Source organism: Centruroides vittatus, unplaced genomic scaffold (genome assembly GCF_030686945.1).
Source record: "Centruroides vittatus isolate TY-2023 unplaced genomic scaffold, ASM3068694v2 contig_109, whole genome shotgun sequence".
NCBI lineage: Eukaryota > Metazoa > Arthropoda > Arachnida > Scorpiones > Buthidae > Centruroides > Centruroides vittatus.
In genome coordinates, this window is record NW_027120701.1 from 11004 (window position 1) to 20574 (window position 9571).

The 9571-nt window shown below is 30.2% G+C and overlaps 1 long non-coding RNA gene across 1 annotated transcript; it reads right to left on the minus strand.

Annotated features, from left to right (window-relative positions):
- Positions 1-1134: 1134 nt before the first annotated feature.
- Positions 1135-1561, minus strand: LOC136975744 (uncharacterized). The gene is made up of 3 exons (XR_010880819.1): positions 1490-1561; positions 1326-1415; positions 1135-1255 (listed from the first exon to the last, which is right to left on the minus strand). It is a non-coding gene; the product is annotated as an uncharacterized lncRNA (long non-coding RNA).
- Positions 1562-9571: the final 8010 nt, after the last annotated feature.

A 9571-nucleotide genomic window follows, 5' to 3' on the forward strand; every position in this document is an offset into this window, starting at 1 on the left:
CGGACCACTGGTTGGGAACCGCTGACCTAAACAGAATCAAGTTTCCACATAGGAAGTCTTGCTAGAAGTTACCCCATTGACAGACTACCCATGTGTTTCGTTGCCTTACTTTGTCAATCCACTGACACAAATCTTAATGTTTTATAAATAAAGTTACATTTAACCTTTGTATGTATGGAAACTTTTAAACACTTTATATATATGTAAATATATCTAATAAAAGAAAAATGTCTCCAACGCCAAGCGAAACCGAAACTAACACCTTACGACAAAGTGCTATAAATAGAGAATGGACTCTGACATGCCTATTGAAATATAATTTAAATAGCTACATTATTGATGATTCGTATCTTGACGAACTTCTTGAAGCCACCAACTTCTAAATTGGTAATCCTGTCGTTGATTGCTGTTGACTTTCTTTAACAGAAGGGTTATAAAAAGTTGATCGAGGATGGCAAGCTTTGCCGAGTAGCTTTTTTGGCAACCGGGGTAAACATGAGTTCAAAATTTTGTTTGTAAAACGAATTGTTTTTAAAAGCGAGATGTGACGGCCGGATGGCCGAGAGATCTAGTGGCAGCCTACCTCTCTGAGGACCCGGAAACAAATCCGGACGGGTTTCGACCTGTCCAGATTTGTTTCCGGGTCCCCAGATCGCGGGTCCCGAAAAATTCCGGGGATTTTTCGGGAGTATATTTCGGTTCCCATTTCTTACCACCCGGCCGCCGCATTGTGGGCCTGGCCAAACCCGTAATGGGATTGCTATAAAGAGACCGTCTTAGTGCCCACAGAGTGGAAAGAGTTTTAAAAAGATGTACGAAACTCGAGGTTTGACTGTATTGAGAATTCGCGTAAGAAACTCAGCAATGTCTACAACGTTTAAAAAAATAAGCAAAAATTTTGAATTTTCGATAATTCGACCGTACTCTGATTCCATTGTTGCCGAATTAAACACATTCTACCGTATTTTTAATATTAAGAGATATCCTACAAAAATGTTTAAGTTTTATGGTAGTAAAGAAATAATCTGAAAATACATTAATATTTAAAATTCTCTTTATTGTGATGTATCATAAAAAATTTAAGTCATTTTAAATTTTTTAACAGTGTGATAATATAAACAATTATATCGGCAATAAAATATTATAGAAAGTTTGTAGAATTAGTAAACGGAAATTGAATACATTCTTTTCTCTCGTAGGTTACAGTTTTTAGTTTCATAAGACTTGAAAATACAGAATGCAAAGCGCTAACAATCTGAAAACAAAAATAATACTGTTTAATTATGAAAATTTATTACAAATAAATAACAGAAAAAAATAAATACTTTCACAGGAATTCTCTTGGTAACTTTATAAAAATCGCCAATACTAAGTCTCAATGAGACTTTTCCAAATCTTTTCATGAAATTCAGAACCTAAATTTATAAAATCAATTAAAACAATACGAAACAAAAATTTTATTATTTAAAAAATGCTATAGAATACACACTGTTATTTTTTCTTCTAATTTTAGTTTGCAATCCGCAAATCTTCGGATGTCTTGGAAAGTATTTTCCATCTGAAAAATAATAAATATGAATAACTGAAAATACCACACGTAGTAATTTAATATTATATTGTACGCTTACTGTAAATGCAAAGCAGCATAACATACAGCCACCGGTTATGCAAAGAAACGTAAATATAACAGTCAACCCTAACGTTACAAGCTTTAATATTTCATTAATGTCTAGAAATAACAAAACGTAATAGCAAACACTAGTTCCATATATAATGCCCATATACGCAGCAACGAAAGGGTAATTAAAATCTTCATTGAATTGTTTTACGAAATTCCAAAAGTCCTCGTGATGCATCATGAACTGTTGAAGCTTCAACTGCAAATTATGTTCGTTCCTTCTTATTAGATGCAATTCTTCTGACAAATGTCTCAATTCTTTATCCATGACAAACCACATTATTACAATAAATGTAAAACCATACGCAATTCCACCGATGAGGTAATCGATTGCCATTCCAATTTCTACACTACAAAACAATGCTTCTCCTTCGAAATGTTGATGTTTTTGAAAAGATGGGTAATACAATGTGACGTTCACGATTTGAAAGCAAATCATTACGACAAAGACTACAGAAGAAATAAAATAAGAAAGAATGTTCACCATGGCGTACTTTTTATGAATTGTTTTTTCATGAAAAAATGCACGGTTTCTTAAAGGGAGACTAAGATGGACTTTTTTGGCTTTCATAAAACTGAACATTGACGCGTAAGCAAAGAATACAATAGTTAATGTAAGTTTCATTACAAACGAATTACTTTTAATCAAACCTCCCCATGCATTGCAAATCGCTGTTTCATTTAAACCGGGAATGAGGTGCCACAACAAGAGAATGAAACGTTTCCATAAAACAAATTCAACAAAACTAAAATATATATTTTTCAATAATTTATATGGATAACTATATTTCTTTCCATCGCAGTAACATGTTATGTAAGGTTCCAAACCGTATACGATCGCTACGGTCAAACAGGGTCTTAGAAAACAACTAAAGCAAAATTGGCCTTTTCTGTTGGAGTACATGTTCCTGTACACTAGAGATTAAAAATTTTTCACTATATAAATTTCGTACATCGATCGAGCCATCGATTCATCGATCCATCGATTTATCATTTTTCATACTTAATTTTCCTTAATATAGAAAAGAATGTTAATGGATTATTAGCGGCACAATGAAATATGGTATAAGCATATAGCCTATAATTAGACGTTTTCTACTTTTATACTAAAACTTCCCAAAAAAAATCTGAATAATACGGATTGTTAAAAAATCTGTTTTAAACAATATTTTATTGATTTAATAAACAGCCTTTTTCGATAAATTAAATATTTATTTTATTTAAAAATGCTTTCATTGTTGCGTTGTAAACTAGTATCTATCAAACTAAACAACTTACTTATACATATATTAACTTTAAAAATTAAAAAATCGCATTTAAGTGAACTTTATGAACTTCCACTTGTTATCGCTGCCGACGTAATAGCAAAAGTAATGCTATTGTGTAATGAAACCGCTCTTTTATAATTAGAGGTAAGTATAAGCGAGTCTATGCATGTTCAAACACAAGCTGAAGCGGCGCTCTGGTCGCGTGATAATGCTGTTCTGTTCAGAGAAATATATGCATGTTCAAACAAGTTCAAGCATCGTCCTTTACAGATTTCGCGTTAATTTTTCAATAATAGTGTAAATATTTTTAGCATTTAGACACAAACAACATAAATACGATATGCACACTGTATATTTTTAGAGAACGAAAAAATCGATACGTGAAATTTTCTATTAATTGAGTATTTAACACACAATATTTTTCTCACACTTACAGCCAAAATGGCGCCCGTAAAATTTAACGCCCCGGACAAATGTCCGGGTTGCTCTAAGGGCGGACATTTGTCCTGCTATTAACGCTGAATGAGAGCCAGTTTCTCTTAAAAGATTTCCTGAAAGGCATTTTCCTTAGCCAGATAGCCCAAGTGTTGAGTTGCCGAAACTTAACAAACAAACAAAAACTAACCAATGTTCGCAGAAAAAGTATTGTTTATTGAACAAACGTCTCAAACTTAACTTAATAGCCCATATTTAAGTTTTGCACACATATTGTAAATCGTTACATAAAGAAAACATTCGGTGATTCTCTATTGGGTTGCAATTTAAAAAAAATTGTATATCTATAAATTGTCGCTGTCTGTTTCTCTTTCCTTCATTTTGAGAAAGAAGTTAGATAGATGAAAACCGAAAGCAGACGTGAAAAGATTAGGGGCAGAAAGCCCCAATTAACTATACACGGATTTCCATACAACAATAATATAACTTTTAATATGACTTTTTAAATGGATTTTTAAGTAAGATTACCAAAGTTTTAATTGCACATTACATGAAGTTTCTTTAAATGATTCCTATAGTTCTTTCCGAGTTCACCAATGAATATTTTAATATTTAAAATTCTATGTTGTTTATTAATGGATAAACCTTAGATATGAGTTTAATCAGGCGGACGATGGACGAGATCGGAACGTGAAATACTGCCAAAAATCATATTTAATATTTACCAGGATTTTGTAAAAACAATTAATCTACAAAGGAATTTATTTAATAATAAAGTATACTTTTATAAGATAAAACATTAAAGATATCACGCCTCAATCTTTCCATTAGAAACGTATATAATATCTTAAATAATAGTGACATTTGTTACGCATTTAATTTATTACTTAGGCAATTAAACGTGTAAGACTACTTAAATTTCTTCTAAAAATTAATAATGGGTGTGTGCATAACATTGAACTATCTTAAGAAAATTATCAATTGTTAGAATATTATATATGTTGGAGCAGTAAAGTACTGTACATACATAACTTCATGAATTATGTCTTCCATTAGAAGTATTCATTGCATTAAATTAATTGCACTTTATATAAAGCAGACATGAGCTCGTATAGACAAAATGGGGTATCTATAGATTGTATTCTTAGTCCCAAGTTAATGACGAAAATCACTTTCGTCATTACCTTGGATTCATTTAATACTTGCAACAGCGAAAAAGCAAATAAAATATTTGACAGCGTTAAACTTAAAAATTGATATATTCGACTAATTAAATTGTTTTTATTCAAATTTGCAATTGTAATGATATGCCAAGCCATTTTGATTTTAGATAAATACTCAATTTACTGGGGATGGTATGACCCATACAAAAGCTATTCTGCTTAATGCAACGGAATTCAGACAAATAGAGAGATGATAAATTTTCAGTAAATAAATTATATGCAGAGTTTTCTTAAACCCTGCGACTATAAATATTAAACAGAGAATTATAAAAAATAAAAAACAGATTCAAAAATTTTAGTACTTTCTCTACATCTAGAAAATCTTTATTAATACATAACGATTGCAATATATTTCATGTTATTGAAGACTACAAGTAATACCTTCTTTTTTAAGAATATTATTAAACTACTCTACTTAAGTGATTTCATGTCAAAATCGATCCAAATCGATCATGTTTTAATTTACTAATTTAATCACGAATTCAATTAGATAAAATAAATTCCTTCGTTCGGTAAACAAGTAAACGCATTTTAATTTGTTACGTAAATCCATTACACAGGAACTTGTTCACATAAACTAAGAACCTTACCTTAAAAAAACTGGATAAAAATTAATTTGCCATTAATTAATAAAATTCATGGCAAATTAATTTCTATTGGCAGATAAAATTGCAGTTTTCGATAACAGTGTCTTTATATAACGGTAATTTAGTAAATTTTCCATTATAGTAAGTTTTACAGTATAAACGGCTAAAACAAAATGTATTCAAATATCGAAGAAGAACTTTGTATGAGTTGTTTCTTGAGACCTTGCTGGACAACAGCCCTTATTTATGGTATCGACGTATGCGAAATTTGTTCATGTACACAACGATTATATAGTTTTAAAATTCAAAATATAAAAAAAATTTACCTTCAGTGTGTACACTTTCTGTTATGGCAGTTTACTGCTCTTTTCTTATGGCAATCGTTACCTGGTTTAGGAGAATACGCTTTGTGTCTTGGATGGTATGAAGTGTTTAAAAGGGATGCTAAAATAGTAAAAATTTCATTTCTAACAATAACCTTTACTTATTCAATTGGTCTGACCTTAACAAGCCGCAACAAGATCAATCTGATCAAGAGACTAAGAAACAGATACTTCTATGAAAAAATGGTTCTCGACAATAATAATCTTGTGAGAAACGCCTCCCTTTTCGTTTCCTTTATTTCTACAATACTGATGATTATTTTTGAAATTTTCAATCTATCTGTTTTTTATCCTGCTCTAGTAATCAAACAGCAATTTCGATTTGAAGCTTTGATTTGTACTGTTGACACTGGACTTGGAACAAGTATAATTATAGGAGGAATAGCACATGCTCTACTTTTCGGTGCTTTAATAATTCTTGTTTCTCATAAAGAGTATGAAGAACTTCATCACGAGCTGTCCATTATAAGAAGCGACAGAAATTTGAAATCAAAATTACAAAATTTGATGATCCATCATGAAGAATTGTGGATTTTTATAAATCAGCTGAACACAAAACTCAAAATAGCTTTCGTAATTGTTTATTTTGGAATAATTTGGGGAACAAGCTTTTTGTTTTACGAATATTTGTATGTCGACATGCATGAGATTTTTAAGGTTTGGGTGTTCTTGATGATGATTTTGTTTTCGTTCATTTGTATTATATGTGGCTGTTTGCTATGCTGCATCGCTTTTACGGTATTTGTTCATTCTACTGTAGTTATTGATTGTTTAGTTCTATTTATTGATATAATTTTAATTTTTCAGATGCAAAATGGATTTCAAGACATTCGTGTATTTGCAACTTGTGATTTGGAACCGGAGTGGAAGATTAAGGTATGGCCTTGTTTTGAATGTATATTTGTTTAAATCAGATTTAATTTAATAAATTTAATTTTAAATATAAATATTCTGTTAGATATTGAATTTTATGAAAAGATTTGGAAAAGTCTCCTTGTGTCTATCGATTGGAGGTTTATTCTACATCGATAAAAGGATCCCTTTCAAGGTATTATGATTAACACAACTCTTTTAAAATTATGTAAGAACCAGTATCAACTGATTCCGAAATTACGCGTCGAAATACGACATTTTCCAATAGTTCGATAGAGAAATCAGTATAGTTTCTTTCGAAAACATTTTTATGATTGTATGAAACGCGCATAGCAGGTGTGCTGATTTGTTTCTTATAATAACAGTTACATACGGTATTCCGTATAAAGAGATTTCGTTTTCATTTTTTTAAATACAACTGTTAGCCTATAGCCAAAGTAAATAAATTTCTTGTTCATTCGACTCATTTAGTTATATTTAGTTTCAATTATATCTTGGCTGTGTTAAATCTTTGTCTCTTACTTTATTCTTCTTCTTGTGTTTCGAAAGCATTCTAAAACTTTGGAAAACAGAAAAGAATATAACCTTATGTTTTTAAATTCGAAATTTCTTTTGAAAATATATTCGATGTTCATTGTTTCATGTTAAGTTTTGTATTAAAACTATTTATTAGTATAGTCTGACTTGTTATTTCTGTTGTTTTTTGCTATTACAATCCAGACACAAACATCGAAAACCTATAAATTTAACGCCAAGTAAAAATTTATAACAATTTAGACAATGCTCAACATTTTTGTTAGCAGTTTTTCTTTGGTGAGGATAAGCTTGGCACTTGATAGCGGTACGCACAGCAGTTTTGCCTGTACTATTGTTTTATGCATTTTACTTCCAAGCACCAAGAATACATTTACCAAAAAAAAACTTCTAACAAAAATGTTGACCATCATTTAAGTTGTCATAAATATTTACTTGGCGTAAATTTTTTAAATCGCAAATGTTTTTGTCTCGATATGGCTTTTTTATGATTTATGCACTTTTCAATTGGTTATGTTTCGGCAACAGTTTAATAAAACATTCTATAATTTTAAAGATTTCGTAAAAAAGTGATTACTTTCCGAACAAGGTATTCGGACTTACGTTATACTTTGAAGATCCGAATAATCGGCAACAAATATTAGCAACTTCGATTCCTGTGTATATAGTCAGTCAGCCAAGCAAAAAAAAGCTGTGCCGTGAGTCACTTCCGCGACTCTTCATTAAATGCACTTTCAAAAAACAAAAATCTGTCACCATTTTCTTCAGCTTAAATTGCGGAATTCAAGTTTTTGTGAAATATTAAAAATACTCTTGACATAATTTGCAATGTCGCGTAATGTTAGAACGCTTTGCAATGTATTTGTAAAAGAATTGTTTTAAAACAATTTTCATTTATTTCATTTCTAGATGGCCTCAAATTTACATTCTGTGTTTTCGGGATTATTAAAGTTGAAGAATGTATCGAAGTTTCCTAGAAGCTGTCAACAGACATTCACCAACTTTTCTGGTTTCAATGTAAACAATTGAGCTTTATTCACATTTTCACGTAAATAACAGCGTGATAACAGCATCTTTGTCAAATTTACAATAACCGGCTATAACACTTTTGTTGACTATTTCATTATAATTACGTTCACATTTTCAATCTTTAGTTGTTCAAAGGATGTGTATATGACTACCGAAACCACATTATGAGTTATGAGCAAGTATCATTTGCTTAATGTTATTTTGCATTGCAGTTTTATGAAGGAGAAAAATCATAAAGCATAAATGTATGTAGAAAAGAGAAACTATCGCACTTATCAATTAATGGATAGAATACAAAATAGAATTAATCGGATTAGTATTAACAAGAATTGTATGAAATTAATAAGTTTAAAAAAATTCAGCAATGAGTCGTTTAAGCTCCCCGGCAACATCTGGTAATGCTATTTGTTATGATATTTCATAAAAAGAACTTTCTATATTTTTAACTATTATAAAATGAAAAAAAATGAATTTTGAGGGCATAGTTAGGTTTTATAAAAATTGTAAATGCTAACAACGAGTAAAATCCTCATTAAGTCTGAATCTACTGGAAACACACACGACATTATTTCTATATATTTCACCACAAATATAAAATAGCATCACACCACTTAATAAATAAATCTGCTAGAAAATGACCCCTCTAAGATATTTCCATTTTTTGACTCAGGGAACATTGAAACCAGGAGAAATTAAAAAAAATCAGGTGTAATTTCTGTTTGTATGAATGTTTGTGTGGAGGACACGATTTTGTTTGCCCCTATTTAAAACTTAATAACTTTCGTGCTTTTTGACGAAAAATTCTAAAATTTTTTAGAGAGGTTTGCTTATTAGAAAGAAAAATGCTGTTAAATTTCAGTGGTTAAATATTGAAAGGATACTAAAGGCCGGGTGTATCCCAGTAAGGTCAGACTTCCTTACGATTTTACACGTTATTAGTATTAACGAATGGTCTGTAAAATTGATTCACACCCTGAAAATTACGCTTACTGCATTTTTCTAATAAGTAAGTATATAACAAGTTTTTCATAAAATATAATAATAGATGGCACCATCAAATGTTGAGCCAAGAAAGTTAAGCAACTCGTTGCAAGATCCTTTTCTGAAAAAATAATTTTATCGAGTAAACAACAGGTTTAAGACAAAAAACAGGTTAAAGAAGTAGCAAATATCTGATTGAATATTGAAATCAATGTTACATATATCAAGTACAAGTCATCATTTATAAGTCTATCATAGGATGTCATATTTCTTTGAATAAGTAAAATTTATACATTGCGTTTTTCACCTTTTAAAATCGAATTTAATGAAGCTAATGCAAAATGTTTTTATTGGAAAATTCGTAATAAACTATATGTATTTATTAACACAACTGATACGAGTTAAGCTGTACTGAAGTAGAACAGAAATATTAAACCAATATTTTTAATCCAATTCATAAATTGCTTTCATATAGACCTTAAATAATAATCAATATGCTTTTGTAACATTTCTTTAAACCGTTTCCTGTTAAAAGCATTGAAAAATAATGTCGAATATTAATTAATCTATAAATATGGTA